General features: G+C 38.8%; 1 protein-coding gene across 1 annotated transcript in view; it reads right to left on the bottom strand.

Moving 5' to 3' along the window:
• The window catches only part of tnnt2e (troponin T2e, cardiac), a 147634-nt gene extending 127100 nt beyond the window's left edge, over positions 1-20534 (bottom strand). Inside the window, exon 1 of the mRNA XM_056245279.1 lies at positions 20524-20534. The gene's annotated coding sequence lies outside the window, so the exon portion shown is untranslated. The remainder of the gene's footprint in view (positions 1-20523) is intronic.
• Between the last annotated feature and the right edge of the window lie 872 nt (positions 20535-21406).

Raw genomic sequence — 21406 nt, 5'->3', positions numbered from 1 at the left:
TCCTGGGTCAACAAAATATATTTAATTATTATTATTAATATTATATAGTGAAATATTACAGTTTGTGTAATATTAGATATTATATTATTATTAGTATTATTATGATTATTTAACTAAGGAATGATGTCCCTGAGTCAACATAAAAATATGATGTCCCTGGGTCAACAAAATATATTTAATTATTAGTATTATTACTATTATTAATATTATATAGTGAAATATTACAGTTTGTGTAATATTAGATATTATATGATTATTTAAATAAGGAATGATGTCCCTGGGTCAACACAATATATTTAATTATTATTATTACATAGATTACAGTTTGTCTTATACTAGATATTATATTATGATTATGATTATTTAAATACAGTGATTGATTACTGTCTGTCTTATATTAGATGAGTAATAAAGAATGATGTCTCTGGGTCAACATAAAAATATGATGTTCCTGGGTCAACAAAATATATTTAATTATTATTATTATTTCTATTATTAATATTAGCCCATACAGAGAAATATTACAGTTTATTTAATATTAGATATTATATTATGATTATGATTATTTAAATACAGTGATTGATTACCGTCTGTCTTATATTAGATGAGTAATAATGAATGATGTCCCTGAGTCAACATAAAAATATGATGTTCCTGGGTCAACAAAATATATTTCATTAATATTACATTTTATATAAGGCTACAGTTTGCCTTATGGGCCTACTAGATATTGCATTATTATTATTATGATTATTTAAATACAGTGATAGATTACAGTTTGTCTTATATTAGATATTGTATTGATATTATTTTGATTGAATAACCCGCATTATTGGTAGCCTATTTGGTCCCATCCGCTAAAGTGTTTTGCTTTTCTTTTGCAAAAGGATTATGAGGGTCTGCTAAACGAATGCAGGGGAAAAGTGATATACATCAACGGGAGAAAAGATCCGACGATACGATCACGGGGAAAACACCATACCGGATCGGATGACGAAACGATCTCGGTCCGATAGGAGATTTGCACCTTATATGAGCAGTTTAGTTAGTGTTGTTAGCGTTAGTAATGCATTCATCGTGAAATTAAAAAGAATACATTACAGTAGATACAGACACGCATTTGAAATTATACGTTTTATACAAATTGCACTTACCTCTGTGAAATGAAGTAGAGACGTTGATGGCTGGCAAATTCAAAAAGTAGCGCTCAATCTGGATGATGTCACGTGATGAATCTGATTGGTTGATCAATTTTGCATAAGCACCTCCCTTGTTGACCCAGGAACGCGTCTAACTCGGCAGAATCAGGACGTGCCAGACGGACATTCTGACTAGAATATGAGTATGACGAAGTCAGGCTAGATTTCAATGTGTTTAAACGAGAAAACAAGCCCAAAAACAATGGGCGTTTTTTTGTGCATTCTCGCGGTTTTTGACGAGGTTTTGGGCTGGAAAACCTTGCTGGCATCTGGGGAGACCACACACGAGGAGAAATCGGGCCAAAAAAATCCAACATGTTGGATATCCCCGATTTGAGATCGGAGCGGTCCCGACGTCCTTCCGAGCAGACGAGAGCAGTCTTAACACACCACACACGACAGGAATATCTGATCAGATTATTTTACGATAATCGGAGCATCCTTAAGATTGTCGGAAGGGGTGAATCGGGGCTAAAATCGGCCTAATTATCCTGCCGTGTGAACCAAGCTTTAGGGTTTGGTTTAGGGTTAGTTACTTGTAATTATGCATAAGTTCTGTTATTACTAGTAAGTACATGTAAAAACATGTAACTTCGTCACCTTAAAATAAGGTATTATAGACCCAAATATTTTGCGAATGAACGCAATGTTTCTTGGGGGAGCGCAATTATTTTTGTGAGTGAACTCAAAAAGTTTCTCAGCGGAAGCAAAAGTTTTGCAATATATTTTTTCCTCCCAGCTCATATAAACATAGTAAATAAAATAAATGAATGCATAAATATAAAAAGGATTTTTAAAAAGTTCATGTCCATGTTTTTCCATTAACATTAGCAACTGCATGAGATTTAACTCAGGGACTAGACAATGATGTTTATCCTATGATCTTCGCTTTGTCCATCATTTCAGCATATCAGGGAGTCTGCCAATTATTGTCTGATTTCAAAATCCTTTCTCATAATTTCTACGGCAATAAAGACAAAAGGTAAGTGTTTTTCTCACCCGTGTCATAATCACTACAATCATCCTCATGCTAATTAAAAGCTTCAACACTGACGGAGAGTCCAAACATCTCAAGTGTTCAGCTGACTAGCGATACTGACAGTTGGCTGTTTCAATTCGGACTAATCGGTTAATTAACTTAGAATACAGATGCTGAAACTTACAGAGGGTTTTGAAGAGGCGAAGAAGGGTCCTTGTCCTTGTGCGAGAGCATTTAGCATGTTTCTCACAGCTGTCGATTTGCATAGTTGGTCCTGTTGCACCTTCTGACCCTATTCTATTCGCTTGACGTCCAATGCCTGAATTGATATGCGGCATGGTAAAACAGCACATGCAGAGCTGACGGATACCACATTTCTGAGATCAGCCATGTGTGCAAGGTTTACTTAAACTGAGGTTTATTTTACCCCCTTTGCATCTCCTCGTGAGCACGCTGTCATTGCCGAGGGGTTTGAAATATTTATCAGAAGTTCCTGTTAATTAAAACAGAAAAGGAGGCTTCAAATGTCCTAATGCTAATCCAGTTCACCGAACCTCTGCCAGTGTTACAGCATCTGTCACTCAGTAGTAACCTAAAGCATCATGGGTATCAGCTACGTCCCTCCAGCTGAGCTTGGCAAGGAAAGGACGGTTTGTTCTGCCTGTCGTTTGCAGTAGTTGTGCTGCAGAGAAAAACAATTTGGGGGTGAAATGGCAGACTGGAACGCAAGTCAAACAAAGTAAAAACAAACTGAACAGACTGCAGAAAACAAAGTGTTGAGTTAGACCCTATTAAAGGAACGTTAAAGGGTTCAATGCAAGTTGTGCTGAACTGAAAGCACTTGTAGCACAATGTTGACTATATGTACATACATATTGAGCTTAACCTGTATCGAAACCTTAGCATTTTTTTTAACAAGTTGTGGGCTGAGAGGTCATGTTTACCTAGTTGCACTTTATATAAAACCTACAATTTATGTTTCCCCCCCCCATTTCAGTTTGTTATGTAACTTATTTACCGCCCATGAACCCGCACAACCCCCCTGCCCCAGTAACTCAACTCTAGTGTGGAAAAAAAGTAATTATAGATAAAGACAATCTATGAACAAAAGGTCAACACAGGATTATTGGTACAATTGTCCCTCTTTTGAGAGCAAAATGTCCCTTCAAAGGTGAAATGGACATTTCTAAAGTTTAAGTCCAGGCAGCCTCTGGACAAAATACAACTACTGATACTGTATATGTGCGAAAGAGGCAGAGAGAGAAGAGAGAGTGGTTTACTCATATCCTTTAAGCTAATTTGTGCACACATCCATCTCTACGCTTTGTTAGATACGCTGCTTTGATGAAAGAATGGTCAAAGAAAAAGCAAATCACATTAACTTAGTTTCCCGCACCTCATCTTTAGAAAATGTGTGTGTGGATTATGAAATACTGTCATAAGCAATTTAATTTTGGCTCTAACTTGTGCTGTACTCTTTATAAAGTAATTTAGATGATATTTACTTTAATGTAAGCATTGTGTGGTGTATATCTCAAAGCCTGAAAGCAAACAGCAGAATTCAAGCGCCTAAAAATTCAGAATATTCTCAAACTCCCACAGCAGATGCGAAGCTCAGAAACAGTTTCAAAAATTGAGATGGAAAAAAACAAACATGAAAAGCTAATTTCAACTGAAATATAGAACAAACTGAACATACTGCTGTGAAGCCACATCTGCCCATCTGTCTCGCTGCATCTGTCCATCCATCACTGATATTCCACACTTGTGCTAAATAAAACCCCGGTTTTGGATCCATGAATGTTTCAGTAGTTCTAAGGACAGAAGAGCATGACACAAAAAAGCTGTGATAAAATACAACATGACACAGTCTACTGAGAACTTTGTTGATTTGTCATTCGTTCTAACAAGCCGTGCCGCAATAAAACATCAAGCAGTAAATCACTTCCATATTAATTTCATGTCTGAATCACCCCTGACCACCAACAAGGTCATGTGTTATGACATTTTGACAGATGTTTGGTTTCCACTTTGACATGTTGTGCTGGATCATACTAAACACTGTCACACCTATAGTATATAGGACACGGTTTTAGATGTAAATTGATCTCAGGGATATGATTTAATGATTTTTTCTATAAGAGCAATATAGATAGATAGATAGATAGATAGATAGATAGATAGATAGATAGATAGATAGATAGATAGATAGATAGATAGATAGATAGATAGATAGATAGATAGATAGATAGATAGATAGATAGATAGATAGATATTTACTTTTCATAGCTGTTTGAACATTTTATTTCTTGCAATTTTCTTGTCTTTATATCTCCCAACTACAACTATATTACATATAAAAAACTTACTCACTTTAAATTTAAACTCCCAATTACCCGTTTAGGGATTCCAAAATCTGAAAATGTAGATTGTATAAATTTGGCACCAATTTTAATTTTATACTTTTATACCAAAGTATAACTATGGTACCGCAGAACTTTCATGTTTTTGGACACAGTTGTAGTTTTCTGGACTTATTCATCTTTAGTTTCACCAGTATACCAATTCAGTATACCAAAGGTAGAATTGAAGGGTATTTATATTTAGATATGTACATAAATATGTTAATGTATTAGCAGTAAACTTAAAATAAATGTATTTAAAATACATTTTGGTATATTTATTGTTCACTAGGGACCAGTGCATGAAAAAACAATGATTTTGCTTGTACAGTGTCTTGCCTTAAAGTAACTTTGAGTAACCTGTTGACCTGTTTTATCATGGTATATATTAAAATGCAACAGTATAGCCATCATTCTACGCACGTCCTCATTTTGCCGAGTTAAATGCGTTCCTGGATCAACATATTTGGTTGATCCTGGAACAACATTTCTGTCTGAAAATGTTAGCATAATCTTCCCTACCCCTAAACCTAACCCTATAACTCATCCCTAAAATCAGAGGGAAATTATAGGTGAATAACACTGATGTACTGTAGAAGCACCTAACCCTGTTTGTAAGCCTAAACTTGGCATAAACTGTAAACTTGTCTCTCAAATCTGATTGGTTGATTGAAATGTTGTTCCAGGATCGACAACGATGTTGATCCAGGAACATGTTAAACTTGGCCAAATCAGGTCCTGCTGATTGGATCACTTTTTTTTTCAGTTCCTATGATGGTCATCTTGTTGTCCAATCAGACTAGAGGTTATGCTAGGCGACAGTCAAATGATACATGTCCTTTGAGTAGATCACCTGTTGCAACATACTATATTCTCAAACCTACGTTTTCTTGGACAGCCAAGTAAAAGAAAGTCTTCAAAGTCACCCGTTTCACCCACAGTAGCATTGCACCCTTGATGATTCACATCGTGGGTTGTAATTACTACTGTGACATTTCCTATTAATTAGGTTACTGGTGAGTCCTTGCTTGGATTTCTTTGTAGCAAAGGTCAACCTCGGCAAAAGTCAAAGGACCGCCATGCTGCACTTTGCAACGGAGCGACTATGAAGGTAATTGCTTCGATTGCCAATAGTTCTTGCAACTGCGTCACGGACACAGTCCATATTATAAACCATCTGCAAGCCACCTAATGCTTCAAAGAAGTCAAATGTTTGGGTTTAATACCCTCATACGAAGGGTCCTGCTCACAGTGAGGTAAATTTACAGCATGCATCCACACTAACACAAATATATAAATAATGTCAAGCAAACAGCAGGCATAATGTCTTACGCACATGAGCAACTTTGAGACACGGCTTTCATTAGCGCCATCCTGCCGCGATCTAATCAAGAAATGGTATGTGAAGATGTCTCCATCGACAGCATTTGTGTTTCATCTGATTAATGAATTTATACTTGAAAGCGCAGAGTTTGTCTTTGTGATGGGAATCGAACAGACTGCGATGATCAACGCCGCTCCATCTGGCCATTAGTTACTCTCAGTGCTCTGATTCAGTCACACTAACTGGAGTTAAACTTGGACCGTGAATATCAGATGACGGAGAACTGTCGCTGGTCTTGTTTTGCTGTCTGAATATCCCTCATTTGTTCTCATTGTGAACAGAGTTACATGTCTTGTGTGTAACAAAGCCCAGTTGCTATGGAGAACCTTCTCAAGGGAGCGATGCTGCTGTACAGGCAAGACCTTTATCAGGTGAAATTACAGGAGTGGACTGTTGGCTGCCACCAGCTGAAAGCGTCTTGATTCAAATAACATGGATAATGCGCTCTTCTCTATAACACCGGTCATTCAATTATCTGTCTGCATAGACTGAGTATATTTGTAATTTGACTGTCAAGAACATGTCCAATCATAGCTTTGTGGGCAGCGCTTCAAACATATGGCGACCAGAGTTTATATTCCGGGTCTTTCTTCCCGATCCTGTTCCCCCCTTTCTCCTGTCCAGTCATTTCTTGTCTCTCTTCTCAAACTGTCCTATAAAAATAAAGCCAGAAAGGCCAAAAATATTCTTTAATAACATGTCTTCTTCCCCCCTAAATTCAAAAGACAGAAAACGGCAATCACATTTTTCCAAAAACAAAAACAAACCCTATTTTTAGTATCATGAAGATGTTTTGCATTGTGATATCATACTGATGATCCTTATCGGGTTAGAGATTATGTTAAGAAAATGCAGAAAAAAAAATTAAGTTTTGAAGGTAATGTTTTTGCTGCATTCACGCCATGTCATAATTACCGTAATCACAATTGTGCAGTCACAATTTCATGATGACTACACGTGACTCCATTCAGAATTATGCATTTCTATGGCAACACTATCAATAGCCAAATGAATCTGCAGTGATCAGGTGGTAAAAGTAGTAGCTCTCGGAAAATTCTCAGGTTACAAGTTATATTTACGACTTCTACGAGGACTTGAATGCTTTTTAAAAGTTGGAATCCCGTCATTACAGCAATTACAAAAGACGGACGGACGGATGGATATGAAAAGGATATTTTTTTTGGTGGAAATTCTGTAAATGAGCAAAAAATATGTGAATTAAATTGTCAAGTATTTCTAAATCATGGTAGTATTCATTGCACTGCCTTTAATGCTGATTGCAAAAAAAATCTATTGAAAATAAATAAACAAACAAACATTAAGGAGGATGCACTTAATTGTCATGTAAATAATACAATGCAAAAAAAATGTTTAATGGTCTTTATGCTGTCTTTGTTGGCTGGTTTTAGAGAGATTTTGGGCACTTTTCAGTTGGTCACTCGGTAAGACCGGCTGGACCAGCTTTAACCACCTGAGCCAAGCAAACAAGTTTAGGCTGGTTCAAACTGTTTTTAATGAAGCCATTTTACTCTACAGCTCCTGTGATCGGATACGTCCAGAGAGTGGGTTTGTGGTGCCAGGTGCTTGCACCATTTGCCTGATTTTTCTGTGGATTTGGTGATTTTACTCAACATTTTGTTTACTTACACAATTAACTAATCAGTACAGCAGCTGTGGGAAGCGACCTCAAGGTGTTGCCTAGCAACTTGTGCGCTGTGGTCTGGCTTCACGCTTGATGTGAGCGACTTACTGCAGCAGTAAAACTGTCTTCCCAACATCTCTGATTTGTGCCTCTCCAGGCCTTATGAGTGTTTGTGGTTCATAACAGCACACAAACAGCAAACAGTTCGACAGCACACTCTTAAATCCAATAGCAGGGCGCACACACATACACACGCACGCAACTTCAGCATTGTCACAATTTTCCCGGATTCAGCTCTGACCTTTGCATTAATAATACGAAACAAAGAGACAGCTCGAGCCGAGATGATGTCCTCATATAAAGGCGAATGATTTCAGTAAGCAGCACATAATTCTGTGTTATGAGGCATAAAAAATAAAGAGCTATTATTGCATTCCCTGCAAGCCGTAATCACATTTACTGGGCTTTGCTCGCAGTTGGACTTGCTTACAATGCTATACGCTTAAATTAATGAGCAACTGCAGAATCAAATGATCTGTAGATAGATGAGGTTTCAGCGCTTGGCTAAACGACTCGTAATAAATAACCCTAGCCCACAGGTTAACTGAGAATTAAAGGCTATTTTATTGCATTTGGATGTTATAGCTGCCTCTGTCAATAGAAAATGCTTAAGTGATGCACTGTTGACCTTAACGCTTCTACTGAGATGTTGCCCATGTACGTTTGGATTCAGTAAGGTCACTTCACATAATTGAATTCCCTGGAAACCCTTCTGAGAACATTTGCGGTTGCCATTTCACTCAATTTACTGCAGAACGAGAACGAAAGCCCCTCGAGCGATCCAGAAACCCAAGGAGATTCATGATTTATTTTGAAGTTTGCATTAAGTAAGAGAGAGAGAAGAACCATGCGGTTCAAACCCTCTGTTTCCTGTCTAGAAGCTTCTCCTTCGATGGGCGTCCCTGCTGTGACTGGCACTGTGCAAATGGGAGTCGTTCGAGAAATTCCTTCTGGCTTTATCCCCAGTCAGCCTCGGCTGTTTTATTTGGAGATTACAGCGCTTGTTGATGTGATACTCTGTTCCGACATCAAAGTTTGACTGATCTCGCAGGCAGTGTTGAAATCATCCTGTTAAAAAACTTTCAAAAGCTCTTGAAACACCAGAGTATTGCTCCGGCTGTAAGGTCCCAGGCGGTTTTGCGCCTTCTTTTCTTTTGAGGTCTTCCCACGTAATCAAACATCTCATCTTCGATGAGAAAAATTACGAATGGACCACAGAGCTCATAAACAACAGCAAAATGATGAGTGAGAAGACAAGAATTTGAATAGTCTCATTCACACTCCCACGAGTCAGTGATGTTGTATAGAGTCGGGAATCTTGTAGATCCTCCTTCAATGCCAACGAACAGAAGTGGAATGCAATGCCAACGGCACCTCCTGTCAGCAGTCAATTCCACCAATAAAGTCCAAAACTGTCAATAGAGAGAGACAGAAAATCAAAAATGAAATGTCTTGAATATCTCAGTTGGTTCTCCCAGACAGCAATTAGAGCAAATCGAGATTTGTTTCCTCTAGAGTTTCAGAAGAGATCTCAATAATGTCACACACTGTACTCAAATTCACCAACACACCAACATCTAAACACATATAAAATTCTCTCCTCCAAAAATTCTCATCCTGTTTCTCCAAGAACAAATTATCCGAGCTATATACCATTATATCCTTAATATGTCGATAATTGTTTAATTTGAATCTATTTTTATTTCCCCTGTAAAACATTTAGGAGAAATTTCATAGTTTTCTTATGTGAAACACACAAAAAACAATGCCATTACAATGGATGTCAATGGAGTCCAAAACCACATTGGACCCCATTGACATTCATTGCATGGCCAAACAAAAAATAAACAAAAAAAAAGAGAAATTTTTCCAAATATCTTTTTTTGAGTTCCACAAATTTTGGGGAGAATTATCCCTTGAAATAATAAGACATCTACCCCGACCCATTAAAGAGCAACTTTTGAGCAATAGAATTAAAATCTATTTAAAATTTGCTGACACTCATATGATTCTAACTGTGTCTTTAACCCAACATCCCTGTATTTATTGCCATTGAATTACAACACAGATAAGATTACATGCTTGTTGATACCGCTAATCCCAACAAACGTGCTGATACAATCACCTTGCTGTGATCACTAAAAAAATCAAAGCTGACTTATCTTTCTGTGGCCAAATGCATGAAGGATCAGGGGTCTGTATTAAGAAATAATCAAATGAATCGTTGTGTAAAACAATCACTTGATGCATAGGCTACTGACGGTATGACGGATGAAACAAATCCCGTTACTGTCGGACTGCAGTCGGTACATCTCCAGATTTGACATGTGTCATGCCGGTGCACTTTCCTCTTGTGTCCATAGCAACCAAGCACATCGTAGGATCTACTGCAGTGCTGACAGCTGATTGGTGATAGCGCTCTGATGTTGCGTTGACTCCTCTCATGATTTGAACCTGAGAATTGATTATCATCAGTGAAGTGGAAGGAAAACATCAGCTGTCAGTTTTCACTGTACTGGAAAAATTGTGATTTCACATGTAAATCCTCACAGGTTATGAAAATATATTTACTTTATTCACTTGAGGTCAAGACTGTTTCCAGAATCATTTTAAATGCTACATTAAATGCTAATGTAATTAGTGGTGTTTGCTAATAGGGTTGCCAACCGTTCCGTATAATACGGAATCGTTCCGTATTTGACACATAAAAGGCTTGTTCCGTATTGAACAATTCAGTGCAAATCCATGACAGACGCATAGCTTCTAATATATATGTCAGACAGACTATGATGAATGAACGAAGACCCGCTGCTATAATGGCAAATTCGGGGACTTGGCGCCACCTTGACGGGCTCTGACGTGTAATGACGTAGAGTTGGCTCATTGGTCGCATGTCAGAGGCGCCCGCGCCATTGGATGGGCAGTTGCCGCAGCGCAGCCTGAGCGAGCCAGACGCTCAATGTGCAAGCTGTGCAGCTGCAAATGCATTTTACAGGCTTCAGTAAATCGAGTAAAATGTGTTTCCGAAGACATTTGTAGGCTATGATAAGAAGAAAAAAAAAGAAAAAAAAAATAAATAAATTGCACCAGAAAGAACATTCTAGAAGTCTAATTCTATTGAATAAGTTCGCACAAGGCTACAGAAAACTGTTGTGTTTATTTTTCTTCAAATGCAGTCTAAGCCGATGAGTTTCGAATGTTATATGTTGTATTCGTTTAAGTTAAAAATAAAACGTATTATAATCTAAACAAATACATGGTTCATTTTTGGCAAAATGATCATGATAGTCTTTATATATCTGTGTGGTTAAATCTTGTATATTGATTAAGCCTACTTTGCTATTCTATAAATATATAGGCCTAATAAGTTGCATTATAATATGATATAAAATGTATGAATTTCAGGGAGCATGTCACTACCACATACCATAACCCCCCCCCCCCCGTTCCTTATTTCCATTTCAGAAAGTTGGCAACCCTATTTGCTAAGCTCATCATTTGAGTCAACAAACCATACTTATGAAATCTTGATGTTTAAATCCCAACCATCTAAAAACCCTCCCAAGAACATAGCAACCTCATGCCAATTTGCTAAAAACCATTCAGAACACTTTTGCGACCACAAAGCAATGCCCTGCCAACTGCCCACAACACTAGCACTGCGGCAGTGAGATTTGTGCAGGCAAGCGCCACTCATATTTTGGGCAGAAAATGTAAAAGTCTAGTTAATTATACAGAAATTCCAACGAGAGGCCAAATGCCAACCCTTCCCTCTGAGATATGACCTGTGTCTGCTGCAGACCACTATTTTTACATCATTTTCAATTATCATCTAAAACAGGCCAGAGCCCCTGAGGAAAGGAGCCCGATTTCAATGCCAAGTCCTTTTTATGGAGACACACTGCAGTTTTCCACTTTCCCCTTTTTTAGTGACTGATGCAAGGGAACAGCATGGCATTCATGAATGTGAAAGGTAAGCAGAGTAATATTAAGCGATTTTAACTCTAGCATCACTATTATTATTACGCAGAACATTGCAAAGCAACGCAAAGGTCAGGGGTTTGATTCCCATGGAATGCATGGACTGATAAATTGTATACCATGAAAGCAATGTAATCACTTTGGATAAAAACATCTTGCAAATGCATGAATGTTATTATTTAAAATTCTTAAGTTTACACCATGTCTACTAGGGGTGGAACGGTACACAGAAGTCACGGTTCGGTTCATACCTCGGTTCAGACATCACGGTTCGGTACGATTTCGGTACAATGGAGGGAAAAGCAAAACAAAAATGCAGAAGGCATTGTATTTTTTCAATAAGTTTTATTATATAAAGGCATAGAACCAGTTTATTTGTAGTGTACTGACAATAGTTTTATATAATTAGTTTATTAATTATTTTAATGAATAGACAAAAAGACCTTGCGATATGTTTTAGTAATTGTACCTGAATTAATTTAAATTAATTTGCTATATTTCAGATCAATATATTTGTTTTCCTTAATTTTAATTAACATTATTAATTAAAAATGTAACATTATTCTCATCTGAATTATAAATAATTGATTTCTGTTAAAATAATACTACCATTAAAAACGCATTCGATTTTCTTTTTTAATCAATGTAGAATGTGTAAGATTAGTGCTCCGAGGACAAGAAATGAAAACCAATGCAATATGATGAATGTCCAAAAGATGGGTCCCACAGACTGTTTTGAAATGGAGTCGGATAAATGTGTTTTTCTTTTAAAACAGTGTGTGTGTGTGTGTGTGTGTGTGTGTGATTTTGGTTGAGTGACAGTTGTAGGTTACAGTTTGACAAGAGTTTACAGTGTGCACAATGTTGTGTTTTATTGCGAGTGTACACAAATATAAGTAAACACTTTGCAGGTTTAATGATCTGTATGAACAAAATTACGGAGTATGTTTTTTTTTATGTTTCCACTGTTCGGTCGCGCGCGCCTCTCTCTCTCTCTCTCTCTCTCTCTCTCTCTCTCACTCTCTCTCTCTCTCTCTCTCTCTCTCTCTCTCTCTGTCTCTGTCTCACACGCACACACCACACACAGTTCGATCTCGCCTCTCTCTCTCGCGCGCGCGCGCACACACACACACACACACACACACAGACACAGTCCAGCATTGCAATCTTGACATCGCAGCCTTCATTATGCGGTCACACCAAACACGAATAGAGCGTCAAATTCGCGTCTAGTTCGACGCTAGTCCAAAGCGAATAGGACGCGCGTATAAAGCCAACGTTTGAAGTGAACGCGCGTTCAGAGGTAAACCGATGGTACAGATTATGTGTCCCTAAAGAACCCGCGTATCTAACAGTAGTTCCACATTACATTAATTAATTTGCACGCGAGTTTTATTTATTTTTATACCGTGTATTCTCCGTGTAAATTCGTGCACCGAACCGTGACGCCCGTACCGTTTCGGTTCGATACGAATACATGTACCGTTCCACCCCTAATGTCTACACAAAATGTGAATAAGCAAATAGAACCCATTATAATCAGTGATGCTGTCTACACTAGCTGCGGTGCGGCGTGACATGACAAAATCCAGACAGTATGAATGAATGAATGAGGCATTTATATAGTGTTATACTATGTACACCCAAAGTGCTTTACAATCATATCTCCCCTCAATCATATCTCCCCTCATCCACCCCCAGTGTGCGGCATCCACTTGGATGATCCGATGGCAGCCACAGAACAACGGCGCCAGTGCGCTCACCACATGCCAGGAATAGGTGGAGAGGAGAGAGCCAACTCAAGGGATGGGGATTATTATTGATTGATAAAGGCCAATGGAGGGAATTTGGCCAGGACACCAGGGTTACACCCCCACTCTTTACGAAAAGTGCTACGGGAACAAATGGACTTGCAACGGTCCAGTGTACACAGCCTCAAGCTGTTGCGGCGCGGTCCGACGCACGGTGTCCAACGCAACATCTAGAGACTGTCTACACTGGACAGACCATTGCAAATTCATTTGTCCTTCCTATGAGAAGTATCACGAGTGGCTGGAGTGCTTCATAAATAGAACGAGGCATCAGTTTACTGTCGGGGATTTGTAATGTCGTGTCACGACAACATCACAGATTGTAATGGGTTCTATTGTCTTTTGTCACATTGCATAGTGCCGCTCGCGTCCGGCGTAGACACGGTGTAACACTAATTATCAGACTTCAATGTATAATTGAAGCCATCTGACTTATGGTTTAAAAATCATTTAAAACAATTCAAATGTAGCTTGTAACTAGCCATATATCTAAGGACCAGAATACCACATCATCTCTTTGACTTTGTTCAGTAAGCAACCACCTAAAAACACCCAGAATATCCTAGTAACCACACAACAACATGTTAGTAATCACATAGCAAACATCCTGCCAACCGCCCACAACACATAAACCACTTTTTTAAGACAATGTAACAATTACTTCTGCATTTCTAGTACTCACATATTTGCCATATTTCTAACATCAATGAAAAGTGAATATGGAGGGGATGGGCCCTCAAATCCCTTCTGCTAAATGTTTTTGAATGCATAAAGGCATGATAAAGTGCCAATGTCCAGGATAATTACTTTAGAGAAGTGCTCTTGTTATGCACTAAATGCTGCAAAGTTTAGTGTGACACTGTTTTAATGGTTTGAGACTCAGGGGGTTCATCAAAGTGGCCTGAGCTCACGGAATGACTGACAGATAAATTAATGTTGTCAAGTCTAGGAGATGAATGATACAATCCCCTTTGAGCCATCGCTGCAGGGCTGAAGGATGAGACAGCCCTCTTCTGAGGTTTTGGCCTTTCATCCCATCAACTCGACATCCGTGGAACTCACTCAAAGACAGCAACAATGCTTAAAAACAAACACAAGGGAAAAGGGACTTAAGGGGTTTTAGAAGGTTTTGCCGAAGTACCTCTGAAGTGGAGCCGCAGCTATTAAGACACAACTTACTGACTTTTGAAAAACCCCATCGATACATACAAAAAAGATTTCGGTAGTAGGCTCGAATAGGTCTGTGCACCTTTATTAACATTCCACGGGTTTCTCAGTTGGAATACTAAGCAGTTACACATGGGAAATCAGACTGTGAGAACTTCCTTTTAAGAGAATAGCAGTGAAGATAATCCCAGTAGCTTCTAACACGGCTGGAAAAGTTCATCAGCTACGTGCTACATGCTAGTTGTGCTAATCAAAGTGCTTGCTGAAACCTCTCTCTTCTCAGTTTTAGTGTTCATTTTTCCCTCTGCATGGTGTGATAGCGCTTCTCGTTGATTTTTAATTCTATTTGGACTTCCTTCCTTAAGAATTTCATAAGGAGCTTGCTAGTAAGGCTACATGGTGTGCATGTTATTCTAATCCATCTTAAAGAAACAGTTACCCAAAAAAAAAAAAAAATGTATTCACCCTCATGTAGTTACAGACCAATATGACTTTCTTTCTTCTGTGGAACACAAGGGGACAAATTCTGAAGAATGCAATACAACAAATGGGAAGCAAAGCTTTCAAACTTCTTAAAAAGACAAAAGTGGCCCAAATTACTCAGGCATGCAATGTCCTGATTTGTGAATGAATCATTCTTTTGAGACAGATTTTTTCAATGAATCATTTGATACATTTCACAAAACAATTCTGAATGATTCATTCATGAATTGAGAAAAACATTAGCTCAACCGATGGTGTTAGTTTGGAATGAGACTGTTTGTTTTAACAATGGCAGAAGTGGGAAGTATTTTGGAAAACTGAAAAAATAATAATACACAGTACAGCTTTAAACAGCTGAATTCTATTGAGTTTAGGTTGTGTTAAGTGTTACATTTCCATTCCTCCAAGTTGAGAGTTTGTATTCTCCAGCACCAAGGTGGATAAGCAACAGTGCATTACTAATGCAATCTTGTAAAGATTGAAAAATACACATTTCTCCAGACAATTTCCTCATGCCTGGTGCTTCCCCCCAAAAACAAACCATTCTGATCCACTGAAAAACCCAAAAGGCACCATTTCAGACTTAGCACAAACCCTACGGTCAGTCCCCGAATGCTCCATTCGTCCCAGATGGCTGGAGACTTCTTTGGCGCTCCCTGTGAGCCATGTGTTATCTTTTTCTAATTGCTAGTTTATGTTTTAACACTTGAGTCGGTCACAGCTCATTCCAAACGGCTTCGCCTCTAATGACTTAACACCCCTCGATGACGACTGAGTCGCACTGCGTCGTAAATCACGGTAATTAAACTTACTCGTCATCACAGATGAGATGGAGATAGAGGTTGAGGAGATGGGGAAATGGCCATCATTTGTCGACATTTGCTTTCTGATTTACAGCGTGTCAAATGTAATATTGGGCGTTGATGATGCCGTGTCAAATCCAATTGAGTGTCCATTACCTCACCATAAACACAATAAAGGGGGCAACACAAGGAAATGGCTCTTGACACAGAAACATAACAATCAGTCATGGTTAAATGGGCTTGTACATCCATGTTCTCTATGTGTATTAAATTACGGAATATTTATCTGCCAGTATATAGTGAGATTTCATCAGGATTAGTGTTCGGGGGCTCTCAAAGGCAGTTCTGCTCTCTGCAGCTGTGCTAAAACCCAATACTGAAGTCCCACTGGCTCTTGGCAGGCTGGAGAGAGAACTTGTGGCTAAATCCCTCCCTGGGCGACCGCTGTGCCCTCAGCCTGACCCAGGACGCCATGGTCATAATACCCCTTATACTGTATGTCTACTCCAAAGGGAAATCGTTCCTTCCAGTCCCAAAAGAATGTCTAGTAAATTCACACTTGGCTGCTTGGTCCAAACTAGAGTTCAATTCCATCTACTCCATCCCTCCCGGCCTTGTTTCACATTGTACCTGCAACAGTACATTCTTAAAAATAAAGGTTTCAAAGGGGATTTCGGAGCAATGCAATTAAAGAACAGTTTTTTCCACCCCAAAGAGCCTTTCAGAGAGCAGGTCTTGAGAACCGTTATTTTCTTAGTTTATAGAACATTTTAATCTAAAGATGCAATGGAAAGGTTACATGTTCTTTATTAAACCATAGCTGATAATAAAGAACCCTTATTTTCAAAAGTGAAAAACAGACGTTATTGTGTGTGTTTGTCTAGTAAATTAAGACTTGCCAAACTAGTTCAATTCTATCTACCTCTCCCTACCGGCATTGTTTCATATTGTACCTACATTCTTAAGAATCAAGCTTCCAAAAGGGATTTTGCAGTGAGAATAATTGCCAGTGAACAGTTCTTAAAAGATCCGTTAGTGCAAAGAATATTAATCTACAGAACCTTTTTCCACTAAAGAACGTTTTGTACAATGTAAAGGTTCCATGGATATTAAAGGTTCCTCATGGAAACATTAATGCTAATAAATAACCTTTTTTTCAAGAGGGACTTTATTGAGGTGTTTGACAACAAATTTACCATGACAACATGACATGCACGGAAGGGCACTTGAGTTTGTCTGCCGCAGAGAGAATCTAAGCTGATTATGCTATTCGCTAATTATAGTCATCAAAAGCTTCACCTTTTCAACTGGACTTGAGTTCAGAAAACTGCTTTCATTGAACCAAATAAATTAAGCAAAATTTTTGTTTGCAGACTGTATAACGTTTTACTATCTCAAATGCATTTTTGACTTTAATACACAAAGTAAAACTCAAGATGTTGAATGTCAACTGAAGTAAATGTAAATTATTAGCACAATAATTACATGTGAGAAGAGTCTCACAGCTGCAGTAAAATCACAAACTGGAGACGCAAGAATTACCTAGTTACTTTTGTCCAAATTAAATGAGCACAATGACGCCAGGGGCGATTTAATCAATGCGAAATAAAAGACAACTCATTTCTTGCATTGCAATGTATCCTGCCCAGCCACAATGCTAAACTTCATATCAGCGAGCCGAGCCAAGCAGAACAGACAGCTGAGATGAAAGTGACATAAGATGAAATTGAGTTAATAGCCTTTGCAATTACCCAAGTTTCTGGATCTCATTACCTCCTCCTAGTCAGTGAGTGTAAAAGTTAGCTTGAGTCTTGTAAAGTTAAACTGCTCTTATTGGTGTTTCTCAGTGGCTGCTGGGGATTAATGGCCAATTCCTGCTGCGGGATACTGACCCGTGTTTCACTTCCTCTCAGCAATGTCACTTCTATTGAGGGTAAAGTGAGGCCGACTGTGCTAATACGATTTTATCTGAGCTTCCCTCATCAAATACTAGATCACATCTTACAGTCTTCACCGAGGCAGAAGTACAGTACATGCAATGCACCCATATATAAAGTACAAAGGGAGAAAGGAAAAGAAAGATCAAGAAATGAGCGTCGTAAACTGAGAATTACGCTTTGAGATGTCCTTCCAATGTCCTCAGCGTTTCTGATGATGGAGCGTGCTTGTAAAAAGTGAAGAAACATTATAATTAAAAATCATATAATTTGGTTATGTTGGTACTTTTAATAGAAAGTGACACAATGGTTACACTGATTGGTTTATCACATTCTCTCTCCTTCAGAACAGCAGTGCAATGCTTTGCTGGCAAAGTATTTTTATTTCAAGTGTTTTTTTGACAAGTGTTTGTTCCCAAACAAAAATTGCATGTAATGACAATACCTCTAAATATGTCACATCGCTTGCAGTACAGCTTTGTTGCAAAGTTACTTATAGTCAGTAGAATGTCTGTTGGAGGACCATCAGAAGTTAGCAGATATTAAGCATTAGTAGTTACTTATACAGTACTTAGAAGATTGGATCATCGAAGAAAAAAAAGTGTTACCTCTGAAGAAACTCCCAATCTAAAGCAATTTATTTAAACAAACACATTAGATAAAGGTGCTCGGAGGAACTTATGGCCGTGACACACCAAACCGACATGAAATAACTAGCAGGGACAAAAGCTGACACACCAAAAGGACTAAAGGTGTGCATGTAAGGAAATAACTGTCTGTATCAACGGGGATCAATAGTCTATATTCGTCATTCAAAAAGGGAAACCAAAACCAGGACTTCAGATATACAAACCGTAAACAAGGCAGTGCTTGCTTACCATTTTGAATTTCAATCATGCTGATCACTTTCTTCGTTCCAGGCAGCTCATGTGGTTATGACAATGTTTGCATATTGGAATACTGGTAAGATGACACAAAGTTAGAACGGCCTTCTTTCTGTGCCGTCTTGACATCTTTGCTCTTTCATAACGTTTGCTTTTATTCTCGTGCACTGACACGTTGGTTAAGCTGAACAGCCAATCAGTTTTCTCTCTCACCGAAGATGCAGACGCACACCAATTCAACGTGCTAAATCGGCCAAAATACCCCAGACGATGTGCTGATGGTGCAGAACAAACCCCAAAAACTGGTCCGTCCGTCGCTCAACAACGGCCGACCGTCGGCTTGGCGTTTAGAAGCTCTCTATTGAAACCAACATCTAGACAAGAGCTGATATCACAGCCAGACTGTGTTTGACCTATTGAAGCATCATTATCATTCTGATTATGCGTTGGCCTCCCAAATTATTAGTCCTCCTCGCATCTCCAGATGGCATCATGCTCTCGATACACTGAACAAAAGAGCTTGACCAAGGGCAAACCAGCTTCCTCCACTTCAACTCACGGAGAAATCTATAGTACTGTAACTCTGTGTAAACCTTCAAAGATGATCACATTACTTTTGAAATCCTGATCTAACATCACTCACAGTCTTGGCAGGCGGTTGATTCGATGACAAAAGCTAGCGCTGGCTTTTAATTGTCGCCATCTGCCTTTTCAGGCCTCATTAGAATGGCGTTCGATCGGACCGTGATACGCCGCATCCGGCCTCTCTCGCAGGAAAATTCACAAGCATTCAACTTTTGGCCTGCTTTCAGGGTTGTGGATATCATATCAAATTAAATTCCTTAATTAACATCCTTCGGGGGTGAACAATTAAACATAATTTCAGAATCGACCTCAGTTGACTTAGCAGGAAAAACTCGACGCCAAGAGCTCAAACGCGGCCTGCTGTGTTGTACCCATATATTTCAACATGCTAGGACTCAAGCAGCGGTAGGGGGTGCGGTTTTGGCTGGCTGTGGAGGTTTGTCTGGTGTGACACGCTGCTCTATTATCCCAGAATAGAACACTTGAAGCTAATTATCGCTGTGTGAGCACAGTGGGCCCTAAGGGGGCTGGTTCCTCAACTTTAGATGTGTGAGTAATGTAGAGGAAGGCTTCAGCTAATCTCTAAAGAACTGACACTCTGATACAGAGCAGCAGTATTTTGTGATGCTCAGCACAGCCAAACTGGGCCACAGGCGGGCAGGGCACTGAAATGAGAGGAGTAAATATTTGTTTGCTCGTACTTACTTACTGTAACCCAATTATTCAAACCACAAGATTAAGCAGGTTATAAAAACAAAGAAATTAGTAATGCATTAACGTTATTGGAGCTCAACAAATGCAAAACAACTTAATGTAAAACAACAATTTAAATGTGCACATTAGACTGTGGCACTGTATATATTCACCTGTTAATTTATTGGTTTTGGTAAAAACATGGAATAAATTCCATGCGTTATTGTGCGGGTGTTGCCCATTTCAAATACAAATGGGGATAGCCGATCATAAAATAAGTAAATTAAATATGAAAGTGTTAAAGCCTGAAACACTCTTATGCAAGCTCAATTTTGTGCTACGCTGCATTATAAATGTGCCTGATTGCAATTCATAATTCAATGCATTCTCTGCGTGGCCACAAGAGGTGCTAGTTTGTATGTTTCTGGCCTAAAGCTTTAAGCAAATGTAAGGCTACGTTCACACACGTACCTGTCAGGTTTTGGGATGGAGAACCGCAATTACTTACAGGTGTGAGTCTTATCACTTTTGACATGACAAGAGTTCAATCGAGCGGAGTTCATCCATCAAATCTTCATTAACCGACAGCCAGCGTTTATATCTGGTGATCCGGTCACGCATAGTACACAAAATTTACTGAACAAGAACAGTGACTGGATCTAAGACCTTGGGATGAGTCCTGAAAATATACAGGTGTGAGTTCGGTTATAGAATGCGGTTGTCGGTCCTGTAAATACCGAACTGTGTGTGAACGTAACCGTATGAAGGACTCAAATACAGGCCAAAGTAAGGTAGATATATAGATTCATATTACCTGTATTTATGTTTGGATGACCAAATATTGGTCCCACTTTATTTACTATGTAATAACATTTCAATTCAATTATTTAAATACAATGCACTAATTGCATACATACATTCTTTACATTGTACTTATATTTAAAAAATACAACAAACTGAAACTATAATAAACCATAATAATAAACAAAAATAACTGCCTCTAATTATTGTTAGTTTTTGGTGTATTATAAAACGTGAAACCTTTACAATCTGCCTTAATTAAGCATGATAGCAACATGCTATCCATGCATTCACTCATTCATACACAGACGGCGGTGTCAGCCATGCAAGGCGCCATCCAGCTCGTCGGGAGCAGCTGGGGTTAGGTGTCTTGCTCATGGACACCTCGACACTTGGCCAGGTGGAACCGGGGATTGAACCACCAACCTTCCGGTTTGTAGACAACCTACATGAACCACTGAGCCACTGCCGCCCAGTTACATAAACTTTCTAAAATTCAAAACTATAATAATAACTGTGGCCTGAATAAATGGGACCATTCCGATATCTGTGGGAAATGCTCATGTAACTAAATTACAGTTGTTTTTGTGAACGA

Source organism: Rhinichthys klamathensis, unplaced genomic scaffold (genome assembly GCF_029890125.1).
Source record: "Rhinichthys klamathensis goyatoka isolate OS25496 unplaced genomic scaffold, OSU_Roscu_1.1 h1tg000029l_1, whole genome shotgun sequence".
Classification (NCBI taxonomy): Eukaryota; Metazoa; Chordata; class Actinopteri; order Cypriniformes; family Leuciscidae; genus Rhinichthys; species Rhinichthys klamathensis.
Note: the sequence above shows the minus strand (reverse complement) of the source record. Positions and strands in the feature narration are given on the sequence as shown.